The sequence below is a fragment of the Ambystoma mexicanum genome, chromosome 4q, assembly GCF_040938575.1.
Source record: "Ambystoma mexicanum isolate Mex_15411 chromosome 4q, UKY_AmexF1_1, whole genome shotgun sequence".
Taxonomy (NCBI): domain Eukaryota; kingdom Metazoa; phylum Chordata; class Amphibia; order Caudata; family Ambystomatidae; genus Ambystoma; species Ambystoma mexicanum.
In genome coordinates this window covers 261,136,910-261,163,163 of record NC_090928.1, presented here as the reverse complement: position 1 = coordinate 261,163,163, position 26,254 = coordinate 261,136,910, and the positions used below count along the sequence as shown (strand labels likewise).

Here is a 26,254-nt window from a genome sequence, read left to right as displayed (position 1 = left end):
ACCCCTCGACCACAAAGAGGACGGCTGTGCAGCCTGTAAACTTCTTCGCCCAAAGACTTTAAAGGACCGCAGGGTCAAGAGGTGGGCAGCCTACGCCATGTCTAGAGTTGATTCCTCACCCGCCGCCGCCGAATGCGATGAGGACAGTGATAACACTACCTCCGTATCAGAAGTTGTAGACCTCTCTAGGGAGCGCTCCCGCTCCTCCGCGCCTGTCCCCGGCCCGACAAGTTCGGCTTACGCCCTACTTATGGGGATGAACACCCCAGCGACAGTGACGCACACAAAAAACATAAACATAAACGCACAACCCATGGCACTTCGTCGAAGTCGAAGAAAGCCCTAGCGCCAACGGAGACGCCGGGCCTACCGGCGGCCTCCACTGACCGTAAGGGTTGTAAGCCCTACTCGCAACCACAACCTGCAACTGGACTGTCCACAGATAAGGGCGCTACCACCAAAACGACAGACGATGCGCCTCGTAAGAGAGCGCCCGTCGGCAACAAGGCCTCGCCACCTCCCAACACGATGCCAGATGAACCCTCGACGGACGGTTTATTCGTCGAGAGCTTGGCTCGAATAGTCTCCACTGATGCTCGGAGACGGGCAGCGAGGGATTCGCTGAGCCCTGCTCACAAAGCCAGGAGACGCCGAGAGAATCGGAAAGCAGGCAGGACCCTCCTCCTACATCGAAGGAAAGACCTAGCCCACGAGAAGGCTTCTCAGAGGGCGAGGGGAGTTTATCCTCGACGTTACATGAAAGAGCTGGATGGCTACAGGCTGAAGAGCTTCCCTTTACGCCTCCAGACCGTTCTGGGTTACCCCAATGGACTTTAGAAAGATTCCAATCATGTATGGATAAGCTGGATAGGTTCATGTCCACCCCTGCACATGTAACACCCAAAAGATCAAGAGAGGTACTTCTTGAAGAACCGAGGGCTAAATACCTGAGACTATTTAAGCCACTTCAAGAGGGGGTAATACATATGACCTCACTGTAGAAGCCTCTCACTTCCAAGAGGATGAGGAGTTCCTAAATGTTGAAGATCAACAAAACCTATAAGAAGAAGGTTTTGAGGAAAACCCAGACCTGGGTGGTGTGGGGGCTTCGAAGAAGACCCAGATGGAGGTGGCTCACAGCCCTGGCAGTCCCCAGGAGTGTCAACAGACCCTGACGTTCTGGACCTGTCCGCTCCTCAAACCACACCAGTCAGAAACCCGCCACCTATAGATGACCAACCTACTTTCAATGCGCTACTACGGAAAGCAGCAGCACATTTTGAGATTGATACAGGGGAAATCACTCCTGAAATAGATTTTGTAGAAAAAAATCAAGGAGAAACCACCTACTAACCAGGCCATTCCCCTTCTTGCCTCAGTCAAGAGACGACTTATTCCATCGTTATCAACAACTGCGTTGGTTAGAGGGTGTCAACCCTAGAATTGAGAAGCTGTTTAGTCCTTCACCCTCTGACCCATTATACATTAAGGGGCACTCAATACCTGATTCCTTGGTAGTAACCACCACAAGGAAAAGGGCAGGGGTTCCGCTATCTACTAGCGAAGCACCCCAGACAAGGAAGGAAGGAAAGAAGCTTTACGCCCTTGGAAAGAAGATTACAGCCTCTGCAGCTCTTTCCACCAGAATTGCCAATAACAATACCTTACTGGCAAGCTATGCTGATGCCCAATGGGGGAAAGTTACGCCAAGACCTCGAAGTCCCTGAGCCCCTACGTACTCGCTTGTTAGCCACTGTAACAGAAGGTACCCTGGTTAACCAAAGCATCATCAAAAACACACTAGATGCTGCAGAGATGGCGGGCCGGTCTTTAGTTCAGGGGATAACTTCTCAAGCGTCATGTCTGGCTTCAGAACTCTGGTTTTAAACCAGAGACCCAGTCATCACTCATCAGTAAACCAATCGAGGATTCCAGCCTGTTTGGTAAAGCGCTGGATGATGCGCTAGAGACTGCTAAGAAGGATTTCGATACCCTAAAAACTCTAGATCAGATCTCAAGGCCTCACAATAAGTGAAGTTACGGCAACAGATGCTTTTTTCGAGGCCAACGACAGCAGCAACAACAATAATACTCCTCAGCAGGCAACTGGTACTCCACTCAAGGAACCAGCGGCCAATACGCTCAGAGAGGACAATGTTGTGGCAAGGGAAGAGGTCGGGGCACCACTCCTAGAGGCTCCCAACACCAAATGACCCGAAGGTTCGGGTCCCCTCCCATGCCGGTTAACATCTTTTCTACCAGCATGGGAGGGTATAACAGACAGCTGGGTATTGTCAACTATAGCCCACGGTTACTGCATAGAATTCAGTTGGTCCCCTAAGTACAGACCCCCAAGGGGAAGACGCCGATCACCAGAGCACCTCGACATCCTTCTTCAAGAAGTCCAACTGCTACTAGAAAAAGGAGCAATAGAGGTCGTGCCTCTATCACAGGTAGCAGAGTGTATTATTCAGTGTACTTCCTTGTACCCAAAAAGGACTTAACCATGCGCCCTGTGCTAGATCTGCGCCCAGCGAACAAATTCGTCAAACCTCCAAAATTTTGCATGGTGACCCTACAGGAGGTAATCCCCCTGCTTTCACAGGGAGATTACATGACAACACTGGACATGAAAGATGCATACTTTCATATTTTATTGTTGCCAGCGCACAGAAAATACTTCAGCTTCATGAAGAGGGCAAAGACTACCAGTTCAAAGTGCTACCCTTCGGCATAGCGTCAGCACTGAGGGTATTCACGAGAGTACTGGCAGTGACAGCGGCCCACCTGCGCAGGTTGTCCATCCCAGTATACCCTTACCTCGACAATTGGCTCATAACCGGGGGTTCCTACGAGAAATGCTTCTGAAACACCCAAAAGACTGTAGACCTTTTGTTCCAACTGGGTCTCAGGTTCGTGCTGTTTAGTGTCTACAATTGTAGCCGTATCACTCTCCCACTCCTCACCTGCGGTTTCTGAGTTGGCTTCCGAAGGCTCGTCTGAAGAAGTCTCCAGAGGTTTCTCTCTCCAGGCTCTTGGGTTCTTCTTTTTCACCGTCTTGCCCTTTTGTTTGAAGAGATAGGGCCGAGCTCCCCCGGAGGCCACTTTGCCAGTAAAGCTATATGCCCGGCAGCGGGGACTCCGGGGAGCCCACCCCAAATCAGGGAAAAGCCGCAGCAGAAAAACCCTGGGTAGTTTCAGGTGCGTTGGTCTGTTCAAATAAGTATTCGCAATCCTTCTTGGAATACTACTCAGCGAATGGGTAATTCGCAATCCTTCTTGGAATCCCACTTCTTTAGTGTACTACATTGACCAGAATGCACTTGGGTGCAATGTCTAAGTTTTGGAAAAGATTCCAAGAACTCCGTGAGCAAGGTAAAGTAAAATAAACAGAAGGAGAGGTTACACAGGTCAGAGGAAGCACACAACTCAGGGGGCACGAGTTGAAGTGACAGCTGCTTGGAAAAGCGTGTGTTGAAAAGAACTGCAGATAGCAAGTCCCCGCTCGCTGAGTAAAAAAAGCCCCAGAGCGAACGCAGGTGTCTGCTGACTCCAGCAAAATTACAAACACACACGCTGGGAAATTAACAAGAAAATGCGGGCAGGGAAAGGTCCAAAATAAAGAAGAAATATTCCCCGCAGGAAGCGTGGTGGCAAAATGTACGATAAAAGGCAGGCAGACAAACAATGGAAAGGCAAATGGGTAGAAAAACAAGGAGTAGCACGAGACAGGAGCACTGTCAACTAGCGTTGGGAAAGAAATCAGTTGCAACGCACCGGTTGCCACACCTGACAGTTAATTATAGCCTCTGTTCCAGCGAGGCTAGAACGTAACGTCCAGGTAAAAGAGGAGCTCAGTCCTTCTTCCATTGTTTCCATCTCTTCCACAGGCTCCATGGGTGTTTCATGACACTGGGCTTCTCCATCAACGAGAAGAAGTCCAGCCTAGACCCCAGCCAGGTCAAGCAATTCCTAGGGGCTCTAATTCGAACAAAGGACAGCCTCGTCTTCCCCTCCAACGAGAGGGTCCAAAATATGCTGTTTCAGATCCCTCAATAGGTAGCCGGTCGAGAGTACGCAAGGCAATGCGTTTGCTAGGAATGATGGCGTCATGTATATATTTGGTACCGCCGCGCGACTGTGCATGAGCCACTCTTGCATTGGGTGCAACAGCCAGTGGTGTCAGGCCAGCGGACAATGGGACGATCTAGTGGTGGTCTCGCAGGCCTTGGTTCTCTCGCTGCGGTGGTGGTCGAAGGAAAACCTGGTAATAGGGAAACAATACGCCACCCCCTGCAGTGGAAGCCACTCTAACCACAGACTCATCCCTCACAGGATGGGGGGGGCTAACCTATCCCATCAGACTGCACACAGAGTTTGGACTCCGAGTGTAGCGTCCAAACACATAAATTTGCTGGAACTACTGGCGGTCCTCTTGGCACTGAAGGCTTTCCAGGCACACCTTCAAGGGAAGACAGTGCTGGTCCTCAGACAGCACCACAGCCATGTACTACCTGAACAAACAAGGAGGCACTCATTCTCCAGGGCTGTCGAAGCTGTCCCAGAACATCTGGAATTGGGCTCTCAAACACATGCCCGCAGAGTACGAATGGCGATTACGAGAAGACATTGTCTCCGATGTTTTCGCACAATGGGGCTTTCCAGAAATAGATCTGTACGCAGCTCTGGAGAACACCCAATGCCAAGATCACACCTCCAGGTACCCCAGAACCCCTCCAAGGGGAACATGGTCAGGGAAATTTGTTTACATCCCCGACCCCCCTGACTCCCCTTCTCAACAAGGTAGTGCACAAGATGCACCAGGAACCAGCTACCATGATGCTCAACAAGGTACCCTGGCTCGCTCACCTAATGGAAATATCACTGTCTCCACTGGTGAAACTACCCTGTCCGTACAACATGCTGTCACAGCACCGGGGCAGAACGCTGCACCGATGCCCACAGACCCGGAATTTAACAGCCTGGCTCCTGAGGTCATAGAATTTGGACATTTGCAGCTCCCTCAAAGATGCATGGACATTCTCAGAGAGGCAAGGAAACCGAACACTTGTTACTGCTACTCCAGCAAGTGGAGACGGTTCGCATCTGGTGTAGAGGAAAGAGCATCAACCCCGTTGACTGCTCTCCCACACAGATTGTTCTTTACCTGACTCACTTATTAGACTCAGGGTTAGTCTTTAATTCTTTTAAAGTTCATCTAGCTGCACTTTCCGCATACACCACGTTTCAACATAAGGTCTCATGGTGGAAAGTTCCAGTTATTAAAGCCTTCATGGAGGGAGTAAAGAGGATCCACCCTCCTATATCTAACACAGCTCCCGGATGGGACCTAAACGTGGTACTAACCAGGCTTATGGGCTCCCCCTTCGAACCCATGCACAAAGCAACACTTAAGAACCTCACTCTTAAAACCGCTTTCTTAATAGCTATCACCTCCATTAGGAGAGTAAGTGAACTACAAGCGCTCGCTATACTAGACCCCTTTGTAACAGTTCACAAGGAAAAGGTGGTTCTACGCACACATCCTAGGTTTGCACCAAAATTAATTTCTAAATTCCATGTCAACCATTCTATAGAACTACCAACGTTCTTTCAAAACCCATCAAACTTGGGATAAAAAAGCCTACACACACTTGATGTGCGCAGAGCGGTCATGTTTTATATGGAAAGAACTAGACCACTGAGAGAGACTAATCGGTTCTTTGTCTCGGTGGCGGCAGGAAGAGGAGGAGATGCAGTTTCAAAGTCCACTATATCTAGATGGATTGTCCAATGCATCACTCTGTTTCTCTCTTGCTAAGAGAGAACTACCCTTCAAGCCAAGAGCACATTCTACTCGAGGCACTGGGGCTTCCATAGCATTCATTGCAAATGTCTCTCTGGAGTCCATTTGCAAAGCGGCAACCTGGAGTTCTGTACACACCTTTACAAACACTACTGTCTACATGCCCATTCTAGATCTGATTCCCAGGTGGGACAAGCAGTATTAAGACATCTTTTCTCTACTGTTCCTTCTCGCAACCCACCTCCAACTCCGGGTACTGCTCCCTAGTCTATGCACAGCATGTGATTCTAAGCAGATTAACAAGCATCAGAAGACATGCATTACTTACCGTAAAAGCATTTCTGATGATTGTATCTGCTTAGATTCACATGCGCCCACCCTTCCTCCCCGCTCGGATGGAAGGAACATAGGCATCTTATTACGTTCTCTCTATTTTATGTACTCAGTCACGCCTTAGAAGGCTCCCTCAGGGCGAGGAAAAAATACAAACAGAGGGACATTGGCGCGTGAGGGATGTTGGGTACACTGCACGTCATATAGGGATAGTATTACAGACACGGCTATGTTGACGTCCCCTTTTCGACTACGAAAAACAAAATGCAATACTCCGCAGTGACCACTGGATGTTTGACTATGCACAGCATGTGAATCTAAGCAGATACAATCAGAAATGTTTTTACAGTAAGTAATGCATGTCTTATTAAAAGGTTCACATCACAAACATTGGTTAAGCACACAATTTCAGCATATCTTGGATCCAACTATCCTTCTGCAAGTTACAATAACACACGGCTTAGCAGCACCCCGACACACATTTTTTTTACGATGAATGGTCTGTCACAAAATTGTGGTTTTGTGCATTGAGGTTCCATACTTCCTACACTAAATATTAAGATCATACAATAACACCATTGCTCACCTGTGACCCTGTAAGACCGAAATCTCCATGTCTGAATTCATACCCACTATCCTCCTTCAGGCACTAAAGCCCTAAGAAAATGTTTGAATGATTCCCAAATGTTACAAGGGTTTCAACAATGAACAGTATCCCATCTCAGTATCGTAGAACCATGTCATATCCACCGGTCACTTACTAATTAGGGCCAGAGTCAAACTCAACCACTGTATCGGGATACACCTCTTGGCCAATGGCATTGATCACAACAGAAATGTCCTCTTGCTCTTAGTTGGCCCTGGCGCCCACCCGAACATGCAGCATAGTAATTCCCTGGTACGTCCCTTCCAATTAATTATTCAGGCCGTCGTATACATTAGAGTCAAAGAACACTTGAAGGTTTCAGGCATGCTATTCTATGAAGTCTGCATTGTCCCATTACACCATGGGCACCTCTCATCTGCCGTTTTGTCAAACCTCATTTGACGAGTAGGGAGACAACTGGGCCCGGTGCAACACTTTATATTGAATTAGCTTGAATCTAGTATTCAATGCCACCTTCTGCATATATAGACACCTAGAGGACCATACCTTATCTCCCATTCCCATCCCTACATAACTCGCACATTTCAATCTGCATGAAAGGCCCTAATGTACTGTAAGATGAGGGTTTTGGGAGGCTCCCACGGACAACCCGGCACCAAGGCTCGAAAAGAGGCTCGTATCCGAAAATACTGGTACATCAATCTAAAGTCTTGCTCCAGGATGGTGAACCCACCATCCAAAAAGATGCTAAATGCGCTTGGGATGCCAAATATAGTTCCATGTTAGGACTGCATAGCCCACCCTGGTCGTAACGATGAATAATTGTTTCCTATATAATTCTCGATGACTTGTGGTGCCATGTTAACTTCACTAATAACGAACAAAGTGCCGCAAAAAAACCTAGTCCCTGGCCAGACTGTAATGTTTTGGAAAAAATAAAGCAACTTGGGTACTATTACCATTTTAGCGATCACAATGAGGCCAACCATGGAAAGTGGGAGAGTGATAACCGTTCCATCTTCCTCTTGAGGTGAGCCAGCTCTCCAGCATGGGGTCTGGTATGGATTCACATGCTTATGAATATTCCCCGTCGTCAGGCTGGGAATCTTCGGTAAAGAAAAAATGTTTCATTTCTGTACTAGCTTTCTTCTAACAACCAGTCACTGAGGTCTGGGTCATACTGCCCGCAGCCAAGGACTGCCCTCTGCCTATACCCCTCCTCTGGCAGCAATCTTCAGATTTTTACTACACGTTCAAGTGTTTGGAGTCCTTGTGTTTAGCTCTCAAGCTTTTACTGTGTTTTTTCGCTTTCTGGAAGAGTTTTACTCTATTTTTTAGTCACTCGAGCCGTGTGCTCCATCAATCAACCCTCCGATTAACGGGTACCCGTTTGGGGGATTTTTCAGTGCCTCTCAAGAGCGGATTTCGTTGAGTTTTTTCGTGGAGGATTCCAGAACATTCTACAGGCATACGCTGCGTGGACTATGTTGGAGGAGAAGAAGGATTCAAGCTTTGCTGACTGCGGCGAACAGAATGTCTTTTCAGACAGGCATTCCCAGTGCCTTTACTGCCTGTACCTGGCACACAAGGAGGAAGATTGTGCGTTTTGCCAGGAGATGCCACCTCGCAAGCTGAACAATCCGCATAGGCGGCTGAAGGAGTGGCTACAGGCCAGGGCCCCTGCTCTTGGTGGGTCCCAGCAGCATGCCTCTCCCGGTCCCAAGAAAGCTGAGCGGGCTTCTAACACCTTTGAGGGCGCGCCCCCCCCCTGCGGGCTTCCAACAGAAGGCTAATACTGCAAGTCCACTGCCTCTGGGAGCGCCATTGCGGTGTGCTCCCCGAGCGGCCAGGGCGCATCCGACGTCTCAAGCTACTTCAGTCACCAAGTAAGTGATCAGGATCGTCGGCCAAGAGGAAGTCGGATCATCCAGGCAAACTCGACCTGCTGGAGAAGGCCAAGGAGGATTGGGGTTCGGACCCTCCCCCTAAGGAGAAGGCCAAGCAGGGCAAGGCCTCCGGGGTGCCCAAAGCCAAACAGACGGTTTTAATCGCGCAGGCCCATGTACACCCGACAAAGGCCCAGCCTTCCATCGAGGGGGTGTTGGCGTCTCTCGCAAAGGCTGCCGATACTCTTCCACAGGTTGCAGCCCCGAAGGCGAGCGTATCCCTTCCTCCCAGAAGGCAGGCTGCATTCCGGCCCATAGAGGAAACACCGGAGAAGATGATGCCGGTCATTTCCCCAAGGCCGTCCCTTCTGGAAACGAAGAAGGGGGGGTGCAGACGCCCTCCAGCATACAGATATCTCCTCAGTGTCACAAGTCTCTCCGCGTCTCACCTGTTTTTGTTGAGTACTTGCGACCTTCTGGGATTTCTTCTTTTTTACGGTCCGGGATTTGTATAGACCCGAACGCTGATCTTCGGCGTCCAGCGTGAGGATAGCAGTTCAGTTTCCAGGAGCGTTCAGAAAGTCCAGGGTAACACCAGGAAGCAAACAAGTTACGCTCGGAGGCACAGAGGACCGTGTCTTGAGCGCAGAAAATTTTCCAGGAGTTTGGAGAGGGTAGGAATAGGACTGGGAATCAAGGAGCTAGGAACAAGGAATCAAGCGAGAGCCCCGATCGAACTCCGGCAAAGCACGTCCGACTACAGGTAGCGTTGAGACATGCAGAGCCGCGGGGCGTGTCTCTCTTGTAGGATGAGCAGCGTGGAACGCTTAGACTGATCCGGAGCGTTCTGCTCCGAGCGGCCATGTTGGAAGGAATACTGCATGCAATCCTCTGCGAGTTAGGGACCAGGAGGACCCGAAAGGACGTAGACGACGGTTCATGACACTCAGAGGAGGAGCTTGTCTACCTTCGAACCATCCAGGAGGAAGAGAGCAGCGTAGGGAGCAGGCCCTATGGCGAGCGCGCAGACGGCGAGGATGCCGTTGAGGAAGAGCAGCAAGGCAACGAGGGCCTGGGCGCCCTACTGGTGCCCCAGTTGCCTATTCTGCCTTCCCCTCAGCTGCCACCTAGTGACCTCTGGCGCTGGTGCCTCTGCCTGCGGTGCCTTCTTCGGCCGACCCTCCGCCTCCTTCCTACGCATCGCCCCCGCTGCTGACGGATGAGAAGGACACGGATACGTCGACGACGGGCACGCACAACGGTGGGATGGGGACCTCCCGTCGCCTCCCACCAGATCCTCTCTGCCAGATGAGATTGGCTCGTTTCACTCGATCTCCAGAGCTTCAGAGCTCTTCCAGCTGGCTCTAGAGGAGGAGGAGGGTGGCTTATACCAGCGCTGCGAGGCGAAGAGAAAGGCCATTGTCAGTCCCTCTTCTGGAAGATATTTGGGACGAAGGCTTTTCCCTTATGAAGAACCCTTCCATGGCCCTGGTGAAGAGGGATCGCCTTGAGTGTAAGTACAGGGTGCCAGACTCTGAGGCCAAGTGTTTATGGGCCCAACCGTCGCCAGACGCCGTGGTATCAGCAGCAGCCAAGAAAAAGCCATCGGGTGCTTCTTCCTCTGCAGGGTCCACCCCCCGGACAGCGAGGGGAAGAAATGAGATGCCATGGGATGACTGGTTATCCACTCTGCGGCCACTACCATCAAGGCCGCCAACACCCTTGCCATCGTAGCGTACTACGACCGAGATCTATGGTTCAAGATCACTCCCACCCTGGACTTCCTCCCCGACGACAAGTTCAAAAGTGTTGGAGATTCTGCAGGAAGGCGAGGTGGCATTGGACCACGCCATCATGGTGGCCACAGACATCGCCGATGCTGGGTTCGGCCAGATGGGCAACAGCGTTTGCCTTCGTCGTCGTGGCTGGCTCAGGGCCACCAATTTCCACCAGGATGTTCAGATGAGGGTTTTGGACATGCCCTACGACGGAGACCACCTCTTCAGGAAGGCTGTAGATGAGTCTCTACAGGCCATCAAGGCTGACACCGAGATGGCACATGCTCTGGGCACTCTTCAACAGCGGCGGCCATCCTTTCAGCCCTCAGGAGGTAAGTCCCAAGGATCTTCCAATGGTTTTAGCGGGAGCTCTTCTTCCTACCGCAAGCCCTCCCGTTCCTCGGCTCAGGAAACGAACGGGGGCCGTTCCAAGGAGTTTTGGAGCAGGACGTCTTGACATGGACCCCAGGGCGGCTCTTCGACGTCCACACAGGATTGAACCGGCCGTGGCATCGGGGCACCACCCGTGCGCCCCAGTGGGAGGACAGCTTGCGAACTTCATCGGCGTGTGGAAGACCATCTCCAGCAACCGCTGGACGCTCTCGTCCACGGACACACCCTGGAATTTCAACGGAAGTCTCCCCGAATACCACTGATGGCCTGGCAATAAAACCCCATCCCTCAGCTGCTGCTGGAGGTGCGGGCCATGCTCAAGAAGGACGCGATAGAGCTAGCCCCAAAGAGGCTCCAGAGTGTACTCAAGGTACTTCCTTGTGAAAAAGAAGACCGGGGGCTGAACAAATACACCAGGTCTCAAAAGTTCTGCATGGTCGCTCTTCAGCACGTGCTCAGACAGCTTGATGAGGGAGTCTTTTTTGTTGTTGCTGGACTTGGAGGATGCATACTTTCACATTCCAATTCACAAGAGACACCGCAAGTTTCTGCGCTTCGTCGTTCAGCATTACCAATTCAAGGCCCTGCCCTTCGGACTGAAGTCGGCGCCAAGGGTCTTCAACAAGTGCCTGGCGCTGGTGGCGGCGCATCTGCGACTACAAGGGTTTCACGTCTACCCTTACTTGGACGACTGGCTCATCCGGGCTAGTTCGAAGGACATCGCCGTCGACCACACGGCAAGGACTGTCCTGCTGACGGATTTGGGGTTCTCAGTGAACTATGCAAAGTCCTGTTTGACTCCATCGCAGGGCGCACTGTTTTTGGGATCCCGACTCAACACGTTGTCATGTCTGGCGTCACCGTCGGAAGAAAGGATAGCAGCCATCTTGGGCAAAGTGCAATGGCTGTTAACACTGAAAATCGCCATGGTGAGGACCATCAAGTCTCTACTCGGCATGATGTCGTCATGCATCTAATTCATCCGACTCTGCAGGCTACGGATGCATTCATTGCAGGAGTTCCTCGATGATCGTCTAATACAAGTGTCAGGAAGCTTCCACAATAAGATAACACTTGAAAGCTTCCATTGACCTATAAGGTGGGGGGCGTGCGCTTATCTGTCCAGAGGCGTGGATTTCCAAACCCCACCGCACCAGGTGACGGTCACGATGGACGCCTCCCTGGAAGGTTGGGGAGCTCACAGGAAGGCTTCACGCCTGAGGCGTGTGGCTGCTGGAGGAGAAGTCGTTGCACATCAACGTGCTAGATCTTTGAGCAGTGTTTTTGGCCCTGAAGTCCTTCCTTCCATCCCTCAAGGGCAAGGTGGTGGGGGTCTTCATTGACAATACCACCACAATGTTCTACATCGGGAAGCAGGGGGGCACCAGATCCCTGGTGCGCTCCAAAGAAGCGCAGGACCTTTGGCACTGGGCCGTCGCCCAGGGGATGTTCCTAATTATATTTAATCTGGCAGGAGTAAAGCAACCCATCGCAGACTCTCAGCAGGGAGCTACACTCGCGCCACGAGTGGGAACTTCGGCAGGACCATGTGAACCAACTGTTCCACAGATGGGGCAATCCCCAGATTGATCTGCTTGCGACAGCGATGAACACCAAGTGCCGGAGGTTCGCCGGCAGGTTTCCCCAGCCGGGGAGCATGGGGGATGCATTCTCATTCCCCTGAGACGGCCTGTGTCTGTATGCGTTACCTCCATTACTGTTGCTTCTTTGACTCAATCAACTCAGACGGTTCCGGTGCAGGATGATCCTCGTTGCAGCGACATGGCCGAGGAGGATCTGGTACTCGGACCTTCTCAGCATGTCAGCGTCTCCTCCAGTCAAGCTTCCGGTGGTGGCAGATCTTCTCGCCAGGGACAGAGGTGCAATTCTGCACCACGAACCAGGATCACTGAACCTGAAGGCCTGGCTCCTGCAGCGTTTGAGTTTGGGGGCTATGATCTCCAAGCGGAGAGCAAGGAGGTGCTTGCCAAGACCAGGACATTGTCTGCTCTAAAATGCTACGGACATAAATGGAAGAGGTTCGCCGTCTGGTGCCATGTACAGAAGATCGACCCTCTACAAGTCACTGCTCCGCAGGTACTGCCGTATTTGCTGTCATTGGCCAAAGCAGGACTGGCCCATGCCTACATCAAAGTTCATCTTGCAGCTATTTATTATTTTTTTTTGTTTTATTGGTTTAATAATCAAGAACAAACAAGTGTTGGCAAGATATCATAAAACCTTTTAACATTTTGATCAGCATCATCTTCTTCGCATTCAGAATCTAAATAGAAGAAAATCAACAGTTACCCAATCAGCCCTTCATAGTTCATCGGCAGTTTGCTTTTACAATTTCATAAACCTCCATCGCAATTAAAATATTAGCAGGAGGAATCCTTTTTTCACCACCTCTCCATTTCCTGCTAATACAAATGCCAACATTTTCATTGCTGCGATTCAGTCCTATTTGCTCACCCATCAACGCCCATTTCCACCAATCTAGTGGGCCCAGGGCCACCCCCGTATCCATGTATCCTTTAAAAAAGAAGTTTCTCACTTGGATTAGAGCCTTACAGGCCATTATCAAATGCATAGGACATTCCACCGATTCAAGCAGTTTGCAAAATCTACACCGTGGATTTAAGACCCCAGTGGTCGGTCTTGTCCACTGCACCTCCCTTGTGTCTAAGATGTTTAAACGACAACGGAGTAGTATGTCTCAAACTTTTGAAGGGTTGGACATTAATTCCATAATCTCAATGTCCCCCCACCCCCCTTCAAAATGTTCTCAACTTTGTTTCCAACAACCTAGATGTTTATCACTAGCCTCATCGCCACCTTCCAATAGTTCAAATGGACGTGCAGGGTATTCTTCTGTAAATTTCCGGTATAAAACCATTGTTTTCCATACCATAGGTTAGTATTTGGGCCACTTTTTGCTTGTAGAATGAGAATATTGGTATGAGTGTGAACTTCTCATACTTCTTATGATAGCTCCTTCCCTGGTTTATCAATATCGACAATCTAGATTGCATGTATAGATGGTAATCTTGTGCACCTCTTCTCTTGTTTATTGTCACTCCAAGATATACAATGGTGACAACAATCTCTAAGGGGATTCCCTCGACTCTCCAAGGGTACCTCAGTTCTTTTTGCCGGCTGCTTTCTTAACCATCATTTTCAATTTATTTATTTATTGGGGCATTGATCTTCATGCCATTTTGGCTCAAGAAGGACTCTAAGGCACTGAGTCTTCTCTGCAAACCGATCTGCGTCTGATCTAAGAAGACCAGATCGTCTGCAAAGAGGACCCACGGTACCACCCTCCCGTTTATCTTCGGTGGAAAAGCCCTTGCTGTTTCTTGTGACTCCGACATATCAGCTATATATAGACAAAACAGAAGTGGTGCCAATGCACACCCCTGCTTTAGTCCACTGTAGGTGTGTATTTTGTCCGATAGTATCCCCTTATTAGACAGATCCTGACGGAAGTATCCGTGTATAGGGCTTCCATGGCTTCAACCAGGTCTATCGGGCATCGCCATTTCCTCAATTTAGCCCATAGCCTCCCCCCTGATGACACCATCAAAGGCCTGTTCTAGGTCCATGAAGGCGAAGTATAGTGTTTTTCCGGAGTCTGGCGCCCTCTTTCAACAGATTAAGGATCAAGAGATTAAGGGGCGTACCCACCCCCTTCACAAACCCTGTTTGTCGCAGGTCCAAACTGCTACTCTTCAATGCTCAGGCTTTAAGATCTCTCAACAAGACTGGCACGTAAATGTTCCCTATGGAATCGAGCAGAGCAATCAGACGTAATTTCTAGGGTCTGCTCGACCACCTTTTTTGAAAATGGGGATTATGTTGGCTTGCCTCCAGGAGGCTGGGATTTCCCCATTTGTCATGATCTGCGAAAACATGATGACAAGCAATTTGGGCCATTGTTCTGTTCTTTTTCAATTCCTGATTTGACAGGCCTTCAGGCCATGTCGCCCGAGAAGAGCTCAAATTGCCTATCATCATGTCCGCGTTGAGTTCATCAAATTCAAAATTCCTCCTCAAGTTCGAGTGCTTAGTCACTACCTCGTCCTCATCCTTCCGTTCCGGATCTGCAAAGAGGGAAGAATAATGTTGGACCCAATCACCTTCAGTAACCATATTCAGCGAATTTGCTTCTCTAAACATGCCCCCGTTATTGATTAACTCCCAGATGTCTTTGGATTTTTTTGCACACACCGCTTTTAGAATGTGCTCAGCATCATTTTTTGATCTAATGGCTCTGGAGCTTTTGCACCAATTTTTGAATATCTGCCGGATCTTTCTTATTCGGTCACATTTGGCAGGATAGGCATCCCTCCCAATCGCTCTTACCTCCCTTCTCATCAGTCATCTCCTATTCACCGATTCAATATCATATATGTTTGTTTGGGACAAGAACCCCCACCCCCCACCCCTTTACTTTATCCATCCTGTTAAATTTTTTCAAAATATCAAGGTGTTCAATTTTATTCGGATTCTCTTGGATTTAGGCCGTGTAAAGACTTGTTACTTTGTTAACTTCTTGATGTTTTAACGTTATTCTACCCCCCCCCATTACCACCCCATCCGAATTCCACCGCACCCATTTTTACAACGGGGCCACCAACCCCCTATACTGCTAAGTGGATGGCCAAAAGATTGTGAACACTCAGTTTTTGGGGTTTAATCGAAAATCGCTCTACCATATCTCCAGTTTTTAGACACATAGCAATAGTCTAGGCACGACTCCCATTTCCCTGATCTCCAATGTACAACTATCCGGTATGTCTCCCTCTGTTTGGCTATTTAGGAGGTGCATCCCTCTCATCCGCATATTACGCATCCATTCCTGCTTGCGTTCACTCCACTGACCCTCTTTGAGGGGAATACCTGTCTTGTCCAACAACTTCATATTAAAATCCCAACATATTACTATCTTCTCCTCTCATTCATACCTTGCTTCATCTACCATTTCCATCACCGAAGCTACCAATTTTGTCTCCTTGGCCATATTTAAATGCCAATAGATATTAATTAGCAGGAGGCATCTCTTTGTGGCATTCCCTTTTTGATGTAAAAAATAAAATGCCCTTGTACATATGAATTGGGACATTTTGACATCCATGACATTCCATCCTGATTCGATTTTGATTCAGGCCAATAAACCCACTGATGGGCGGCCCATGAGTCCTTTTAGGGCTGAAATTAGAAACGCTAAATAGCCATTACAATCGGGTTGCTTCGTTAACCATGTTTCCTGGACAACCAACATTTCAAACAAGTCCAGGTAAGGCACTTTTTCATTAAAGAGGGGCCGAAACCCTCTGGTGTTCCAACATCCAATCATCAAAACAACATGGCTCCTTGATTAATCAGTCTAATTTGAAGACATGGGTGCATTTAGATCACCAGCCAACCATGACCACCCCTTCTCTTCCTGGTGTTCTTCATTTGACTTAGTTGACCTCTTTTCACTGCATTTTTCCTGATTTGAAACTGTGAAATTCAAGGCGATTTGATCAGTTTTGTCATAGATGGAGACCATTTCATCTTGCTTTGGTCCTTGTTTTCTTTTCTCTCTACACACATGTTGAGTTGGAGCTTTGGCTGGATTTACTTTTACTTCTCTCGGGACGGTCGCCTCCCTCCAGCTCCATTGGCAATTTCACACTTACCATTCACAAAGCTATATGAAGCAATTCACACTAGTATCCAATATATTAATGCTCTTTTGTCAGATATGAGCCGAAAGATGATTGTACTCGAAACTCTTGCTACAAGGGTAGAGAAAAGGCTGGATAGAGAAGCAGAAGTACCTGCACTTGGCTGTGCATATGGTCCGACATCCAGTGGTAACCGCGGAGTATTGCATCTTGTCTCTCGGGGGACCGAAAGGGGACGTCGGCATAGGCGTGTCTGAAACACTATCCCTATCGTGACGTGTGTAGTACCCAAAATCCCTCACGCGCCAAGGTCCCTCAGATTGTTTTTTTCCGCCCAGATAACTAGTCCCCCTATAGCGGAGCTCTTCATGAGACATTCTTTATCTTACAGAATTGCCGGTTTAATCCCTGTTAAGTCACTTCGCCTATCAAGAACATCTTCGACGAAGACTACGGGGGAATCGTCTACGGCTGTGGGTTCCGCCGCCTAAGATCCGGCGTTCGGACCTCCACGTGGTCGGGCCTTCTGGCCAGCCTACACAGTAGGGAGAGTGGGCTCGGGGTTTGCCATACTGCAATGATGTCTTTCCTCTTTTCCACTTATTTCCTTTTTGGTCTGGTCACCCTTCCCTTCTGCTATGGAAAGGACTGTGTGTAGGGTCAGTGATCCGTGGAAAGACAAGCACACCTAGTGAACGCTTGTCTCCCCCGAGAGCACTAAAGCGGTGTTCGGCGTGTAAACGCCTAAACCTAAACCCTTAAGGAGCGCCGATTGAAGCGGTGGGCCGCGTACGGAATGTCACGCGTGGAGCCTTCCTCCCCTGCCGCGACACCAGCCGAAAGTGACGGGGGTACATCGGATGACGAAACGTCCAACGTGGACGTTATAGACCTTGAAGCAGACTACTCTAGAGCTGCCGCGCCCGTCCCCGACCCTTCCAGGCTCAACTCCGGTCCTGCTACAGGGACCACACCAGGTGACAGGGGCGTACAATCGCACCGCACAAAGCACGCAACCCAAGCGCCCTCCTCGACTTCTTCGAAGAAGGTGAAAGCGACATGGGATCGATCTGGTCCGAAGCCTTCCCCGCATCCGCAGCAGCGCATGATGACTGGGCTTAACAAAAATAACAAGGGCGATACTCCCTAAACTACACACGCCGAAGTTTCTGAACAAGAAACTTCGACGGTTTCCAAGGCCCGTGCAGGCCCGAAAACTACGAGTAGGCCTCTACCCGAGAAGCCATCATCGGAGGTGTTGTCTCCCGAAGATTTCGGTGACTATCAGTAAGAGCATCAATAGAATTGCTACGGCGGTGGGCCTAGTATCGGTTCCGCCCACAGTTATGGGCCAATCCGTCGAAAGGCTTTCCATGGATTTGGAAGACCACCCCGAAGGCTCTTACGAAGAAAGCCAGGTACCCCTCTCAAGCACCCTTAGGAGATCCTCTCAACGCCTTAGGGCGGAGGACCGGGTTCCTACTCAGCTGGGTCCATTTGGGTCATCCGAGTGGACCACGGAGCAATTCGAGGGGTGTATGGATCGGCTGGAGCAGTTTTTCAGGGCTTCTGATCAACCTCCGCCGAAAAAAGCTTGGGTAGACCCTAACCCTCAAACACAAGTTGCCCAACTCCTAGATGTCCAACACTATGTTGACTATCAAGAAGATGTCCAGAAGGACACGTATAGAGACATCTATACAGAAGAAGACGAGGTTTCTTTTCTGGACAATTATGGGGAAGATCAAGGCGCAACGGACAACTGGGAGGACACCCAGCAGGATGATCACAATTCTGATATCGTGTGCCTCGACTCTCCCCCATCCACCCTGGTTTGACAAGCTCCCCAGGTGGATGATCAAATGGCTTTCAACAACATGTTGAAAAAAGCAGCGGAATTCTTTAAAATTGCCACGCTTGAAGCCTTGCCAAACTTGCCAATCAAAATGTCGTTAAGAATACCCTGGACTCCGCAGAGACAGCAGGCAGGTCTCTCGCACAGGGTACTCTCCTAAAGAGACACGTGTGGCTGCGCAGGGCTTCAGGCCTGAGACCCAAGCATCCATCATCAACAAACCCATCGAAGAGGCCAACCTCTTCGGGAAGGCGGTAGACGATGCGTTGGAGACAGCCAAGAAGGAGCACAAGACTATTAAGTCACTGCACCAGATTTCCCAAAAACCCTCTTCACAAAGGGGCAGTAATTCTCGGTGGTCCTTTGGAGGACAAGCCCGCGCCGTGCAAAATAATTTCGGCAACTTCAACTCAAGTCAACCTGCTGCAAGCCCCACTTACTACCCCCAGAGGGGTCAGAAGCGCAGAAAGAATAGAGGCAGAGGCTCCAATTCCAGAGGAGCGTCAACTTCGGGTCAGAAATGACAACCAAGTCCAGGTCCCCTCCCATGTCTCCCCGGTCGGGGGGCGATTAACATCTTTCCTCAAGACATGGGAGGGGATAACTTCAGACCAGTGGGTCTTAAAGACAGTCGCCCAGGGTTACTGCGTGGAATTCGCCCGACCTCCACAGTTCAGACCGACGAAACATCGACGCCTTTCACCAGAACATCTGCAGATCCTGATCCAAGAGGTGGAAACGCTGCTGGGAAAGGACGCCATAGAAGCCATCCCAATTCTTCAGGTAAACAAGGGTATCTATTCAGTGTACTTCCTTGTACCGAAAAAGGATCTCACCATGCGTCCTGTTCTAGACCTGCGCCCAGCGAACAAGTTCATAAAGCCCCAGAAGTTTAGCATGGTAACACTGCAAGAGGTGATCCCATTGCTAAAACAGGGGGACTTCATGACAAAATTGGATATGAAAGATGCATACTTTCATATTTCAATGCTTCAGGACAAACACTACCAGTTCAAAGTATTCCCCTTCGGCATAGCCTCGGGGTCAAGGGTGTTTACCACGGTCCTGGCAGTGGCAGCGGCGCACCTGCGCAGACTTTCAGTTCCAGTTTACCCTTACCTTGACGATTGGCTCATCACGGGGGACTCGTTCAACGTTTGTTTTTCAAACGCCCAAAAAACAGTAGACCTACTGTTCAGCCTGGGATTTTCTATCAACGGAAATAAATCCAGGTTAGTCCCCAGCCAAGTAAAACAGTTCCTGGGGGCTCTAATTCGTACGGAAGACGGTCTAGTCTTCCCTTCCAGCGAGAGTGTTCAGAACATGCTCTTTCAGTTTCCTCAGTATGTAGCCAGTCGAGAGGTGACGGTATGCAAAGCTATGCGTTTGCTAGGGATGATGGCGTCATGCATATACTTGGTTCCCCACGCGCGGCTGCGCATGCGTCCCATGCAAGAGTGGCTCAACAGCCAGTGGTGTCAGGCCAGCGGACAATAGGAAGATCTGCTAGTTGTCTCGTCAACCCACGTTCTCTCTCTGCAGTGGTGGTCGAGGGAGAACCTCTTGAAGGGGGAAGACCTTCACCACCCCTACAGTGGAAGCCACTCTCACGACAGACGCATCTCTCACAGGGTGGGGGGGGGGCCCTCACCTGCTTCAACAGACAGCGCACGGAGTGTGGTCCCCTCAGGTAGCGTCCAACCATATAAATCTACTGTAGCTACTAGCAGTGTTCAAAGCATTGAAAGCCTTTCCGGAGCAACTGCAAGGGAAGACAGTGCTGGTCCTAACCGACAGCACAACAGCAATGTATTACCTGAACAAACAGGGGACACTCCCTCTCCAGGGCTATCCAAGCTGTCCCAAAACATCTGGATATGGGCTCTCAAACACGAGATGTTCCTGATATCCCAACATGTTCCAGGGGAGCTCAATCTTCTTGCAGACGTACTCAGCAGAGATTTTCCTCTGCCAGAAGAGTACGAATGGCGACTGCACGAAGACATTGTATCCAATGTCTTCGCAGAATGGGGGTTTCCAGAGATCGACCTGTTCGCTACTCGGGAGAACGCCCAATGCCAAGATTATGCCTCTAGGTACCCCCAGAACCGATCCAAGGGGAACGGTCTCTGGATAACTTGGTCTGGGAAATTTGTCTACGCTTTTCCCCCCCGAATCTCCTTCTGAACAAGATAGTATACAAGATTCACCAGGAACCAGTCACCATGATTCTGGTGGCTCCCATGTGGGCCCGCCAACCTTGGTTCGCGCACCTGATGGAAATGTCCCTCTCCCCACCATTCAAGCTGCCCTGCCCGTACAACATGTTGTCTCAGGACAGGGGGGAGACTCTGCACCCATGCCCACAAACTCTGAACTTAGCAGCATGGCTTCTGAGGTCATAGTTTGGACATCTGCATCTCCCTCAAAGATGCAAAGATGCATGGACATACTGAGGGAGGCAAGAAAGCCTAACACACGTTATTGCTATGCCAGTAAATGGAAACGTTTTGTCATCTGGTGCAGTTCCAAAGGCGTCAATCCCACCGATTGCTCGCCTTCACACATTGTGCTATATCTAACCCATCTGTTGGACTCTGGGTTAGTCTTCAATTCCTTAAAGGTTCACCTAGCGGCGTTGTCAGCCTACACCACGTCACAGCAGAAGGTGTCGTGGTGGAAAATACCATGCGATTAAAGCCTTTATGGAAGGGGTTAAAAGAATATATCCCCCCATCACTCACCCAGCCCCTGGGTGGGATTTGAATGTGGTTTTAACTAGGCTCATGGACCCGCTTTTGAGCCTATGCATAAAGCTAGTCTGAAAGACCTGACATACAAGACAGCCTTTCTAGTAGCTATCACTTCTATCAGAAGAGTTGGCGAACTACAGGCACTGTCGGTTTTGGACCCCTTTGTTACAGCCCACAAAGATAAGGTAGTTCTGCACACTCATCCCAGGTTTGCGCCGAAATTTATTTCAAAGTTCCATATGAACCAGTCAATCGAAATACCCATGTTCTTCCAGAGACCTACGAACATGGCCGAAAGAAGCCTTCACACACTAGATGTGCGCAGGGTAGTCATGTTCTACATGGATAGAACTAAACCACTGAGGAAAACTAAACAATTCTTTGTTTCAGTGGCAGCTGGTAGAGAAGGGGATCCTGTCTCTAAATCGGCAATATCAAGGTGGATTGTCAAATGCATCACACTATGTTACACTCTTGCAAAGAGAGAACTGCCCTTCAAGCCTAGAGCACATTCTACTTGTGGCACTGGGGCATCCATAGCATTAATTGCAAATGTTCCCCTAGAGTCCATTGCAAAGCGGCAACCTGGAGTTCTGTACACACCTTTACAAAACACTATTGCCTAGACACTCATTCTAGGTCTGATTCTCAGGTGGGACAAGCAGTACTAAGACATCTTTTTTCTACTGTTCCTTCTCACAACTCACCTCCAACTCAGGGTACTGCTCGTTAGTCTATGCACAGCATGTGATTCTAAGCAGATTAACAAGCATCAGAAGACATGAATTACTTACCGTAAAAGCATTTCTGATGATTGTATCTGCTTAGATTCACATGCGCCCTCCCTGCCTCCCCGCTCGGGGTGGAAGGAACATACTTTTTATTACTTTCTCTCCATGTACTCACTCACTATAGCCTTGGGCTCCCTCATGGCAGAAAAAATACAATCAGAGGGACCTCGGCGCGTGGGGGATTTTGGGTACTACACACGTCACGATAGGGATAGTGTTTCAAACACGCCTATGACGACGTCCCCTTTCGGTCCCCCGAAAGACGAGATGCAATACTCCGCGGTTACCACTGGATGTCGGACCATATGCACAGCATGTGAATCTAAGCAGATACAATAATCAGAAATGCTTTTACGGTAAGTAATGCATGTCTTATAATTATGAGATCAACCTGTTTATGATTTAATATATACAAGTTTAGAGTCACCTACATCGGTTTAAATCTCCTGGCTTTAGATTTGTTCCTGTAACAAATGGAGTACAGAGGGCACTGCTGGCTTTCAGTAGTCTTCATTACTCCGCTCATCTTTTTAGTCACAGTATTTTTAGAGCAATAGTAGTTGGTTTCTCATGTCCTGTTTCAAAGCCTGAAAATGTTTTCAGTGATCTTAACCCCTTAAGTGCCAAGGACAAGGTATCTCGTCCTTGTGATTACCTCCCTGTTGCCAAGGACGAGATAGCTCGTCCTTGGCACGTAAGGGGTTGATGAAGGAGAAAACGTTAAGGCATTGAATGGCGAAATACCGAAATCGCCAAAAAAGGCCTGCGCACTGGGAGGGAATCCATGGCAGTTAAAAGGTTAAAAGGCAAGTCAGTTCTTGAGGACTTGTAAGCAGAGTTTGAAAATATGTTTTCAGCAATCTTGAAAGGTAAGTCAGATTTTGAGGACTTGTATGATTTATTTATTTATTTATTTATAGTGCGCTGCAAGCCCGCAGGTATCAGGGCGCAACAGAAATACTTGGACAAGTGCTGGGAGAATAACCAGCTGTGTACAAGACGGGACACTTGGCATGCCAAGACAGAGGAGGACAGTTACTCCACTAGTGTTCTGTTTTCATTTAAACAGGAAGGTTTTAATGTTCTGAATTTTAAATGATTAGGTTCAAGTCTCAGACTCAGTGGAAGTTTATTCCAACTGACGGCAGACCGGTTGGGAAAGGCTTTGCCTAAGCCGTTTGCTTTTTTATGGGGGTTCACTACAATGAGTCCTTGAGCCTCAGACCTTAACGAGATGGTGTGTAACCAACAATTTTGGACTTCAGGTAAGCTGGAGCCTCTCCATACACGCACTTATGGGCGAGTGTCAGGGACTTTAACAAGACCTGGTCTTCAACCCTGAGCCAGTGTAGCTCTCTTCTGCCTTCACTAATGTGATCTGCTCTTGCTTTTTGCTCGATTATCCGTACCGCATTGTTTTGGATACGTTGATATTTTGTCAAGCATTGTTTGCTTGCACCCAATAGTAGTGCTTTCCCATAATCCAGGCGGGAAAGTATGGTGGCTCTAGCTATAGTGGCACAATTTGTTTCGTTGCGTAGGGGTCTAATTGCTTTCAGCAGCCTCAAGTAATATAGGCAGTTTTTACTAACATATGAGGCTTGGGCGTCTGAGCACATGGAGGCTTCCAAGGTCATGTCCAAGGTTTTGACCCTGACCACTATTTTGATGGAGGAGTCTTTTTTTTTATCAGGAATTAGTCATAGTCGGGTGATAATTTTGCCCTATGTTGATTGGAGCCGAAGACCATCAACTCGGTCTTTGATCCGTTCAGTCACATCCAGTTTTGATTAATCCACAGTTGGATGATGTTATAAAGGTTGTTTATGGTTTTATTGTCTTTTTCATAATCCCCGTATAATTCCAATACCAGCTGAGTATCCTCAGCATAGTTGGTGAAGAAAGCGTTCATGTTATCCAGGACTTTGCAAAGGAGGCGTAGGTAGAGATTAAAAAAGTGGGGAGAGGCTAGCTCCCTTGGGGACACCACAGAAGATATTAGACTCATGTGAAAATGTCACCCCAGCATACTCTAGATATTCTATCAGTAAGGAAAGACTTTAACCAGCCGATAGTGTCTTTGGAGCAGTTGGCGATTTTCTCCAGGGCCTGCTGCAATAACTGATGGTCTAGCAGGTCAAAGGCTGCATGAGGTCAAGTAGGATTAATATAACTGTCTTGCCTTTGTCAATGGTGCCCAGCATTTTAGTTTTCAAATCCAACATGGCTGTTTCAGTACTGTGTGCAGTACGAAAGCCTGATTGTTGGTAATGCAGTATTTCATTAGTCTCAACATATGCTTGTAGTTGTGCTGTGGCAATCTTGTCCATTTCTTTCATTATAAAGTTACTATTGGTGATGGGTCTTAAATGTACTGGTTCTCGTTGGTCTAGATTGTTTTTTTTTTTACCAGAGGGGTAATGGTCACCCTTTTAATGTTCTTGGGGACTGTTTGGTCCCGGAAGAAAGTATTGACCATTCCCGTGATTAGTGGTGCAACAATGTCTGCAATCTCGAATTATTTTACTGGCAGTTTATTCTCTGCACAAGAGGATGGTTTCATAGATGCTAAAATGATTAGCATGTCCTCCGTCGTGATCTTGTGGAAATGAAATTTGTCTACACATTCCTTTCACTTACTCAAAGGTATTTGGTATTGTTCGGTTTTATTGCTTTGGGTACTAGCTAATAGTTCGCTTGCTTTGATGATTTTGTTGGTGAAAGCAGCCTGGGTTTTTTCACATTCCACTTGGGATGGAACGAAAGTAGTGGTCAGAGGGACCGGTTTATTGATAGATTTAAGAATCTTGAAAAGTATGCAGATCATGTGAACGTGTTCCCAGTACTTTCCTAGTGGGTGAGGGGAGGTATGACAATATGCCATTAAAGCATCTTTATTCAGAGAGAGAGAGATATATATATTTGAGGCTCGTGGAAGCTGCTTAGATCACATGCTGTGCATAGGCCGACATCTAGTGGAAGCTGCAGAGTATTACAGTTTGTTTTTCGAAACTCGAAAATGGGCGTCGACACAGGGCGTGCCAGTAATACTATCCCTAGTGTGACGTCCACTGTACCCTTGATCCCTCACGCGGGTAGGACCCTCGGATAGTTTTTTTCTGCCATACTGGTCTGAAGCATTGTGCAGAGTTCCCTGGCTTTCAGCCATTTTGCAAAAAAATCAATATTCATTTCTCCGTTCTTTCACTCCCATGTCGAGACATCGAAGATCGACGCCGGTCCGAAGAACAAACAACCGTCGAGAGCTGCACAACGGACTTTGGGTCTCGGAAGGCCTCTGGCCTCGGCCCGGGCCTTGGAACGGCTCTGGCCTCGGCCCTGCAAGTAGGGAGAGTTGGGGATGGAAACGTACTCTACACTCTTATTATTTCCTACACTCACTAGCCCGCTGCCATAGGTGCATATGGCGAGTACTCCATTTAAATTCTGCCCCAAGTGCAACCGCAAGTACCCTTGGGTTGACACATGCCACCTTTAACCTCTGCTTGCCGAGGGATCACCCCGAGGCCAACTGCAGAGCATGTAGCCTGTTCAAAGCGAGAACACTAATGGACCGCTCCACTAAACGTTGCCCCCACCATGCCAGGCAACTCGAGGCCATGGACACGGTGGGTGCCTTCAGTGATGGCAGCGACGCCGTACTTTCGGACGGCGAGGGCACATAGGTGTCGAAAGTCCCCGACCTCAGAGGATTGTCCGGCAGGGCAGTTATGGGGAACACACCCGGCGACACGAGAGCTACCCACACTACTACTACACATAAATGCTCTAAGTCCAACCGAGACTCGACACGCGTGTCGAGTTTTCAGAAAGAGGCACAAAGAGAGCGGTCCATGGAATCGGTGTTCTCTGGGTGTTCCAGGTTGAGATCGCCACACGACACAAGGCAACCATCCACAGTTGCCAAGAGTGCCTCGCTTCCCAAAGTCACGGAGGTACGTTTGTCAGAAGACTAATCCGATCTCCACCCCCAGGCCGCACACCAGAAGTCGGCTCTGGCAGCCCGTCCGGTGTCTGCCTCTGAGCCGCGACATGCACACTCGAAAGAGAGAGAGTACCCCCGAATCTCGACACCAGGTGTCGAAGCTCAGAAGAGGTGAAAACATCAGGGAAACACTCTTCTACTCAAGGGGAAGGGGTTAAACGGCAGAAGAAGTCCTCTCAATCTACTTCTGCACCACAGACGCATAGGGAAAAACAGAAGTCTTCAGATAAACAAACATCCAAGACCCCTGTCCCTGCCCCTAAGTCCAAAATCGTAGAAGGGGAAACTTCTCAGGAGGTTGTCATTCCCAGCTCCAGAGAATGGAGCAGTGAAGGTATAGACAGGGTAATGAGGAGACTGTCCTCCCT

General features: G+C 49.1%; 1 protein-coding gene across 2 annotated transcripts in view; it reads left to right on the top strand.

The window, feature by feature from the left end:
• The window catches only part of AHCTF1 (AT-hook containing transcription factor 1), a 2,174,249-nt gene that overhangs the window by 600,372 nt on the left and 1,547,623 nt on the right, over window positions 1–26,254 (top strand). The gene's annotated exons all lie outside the window — the stretch shown is intronic.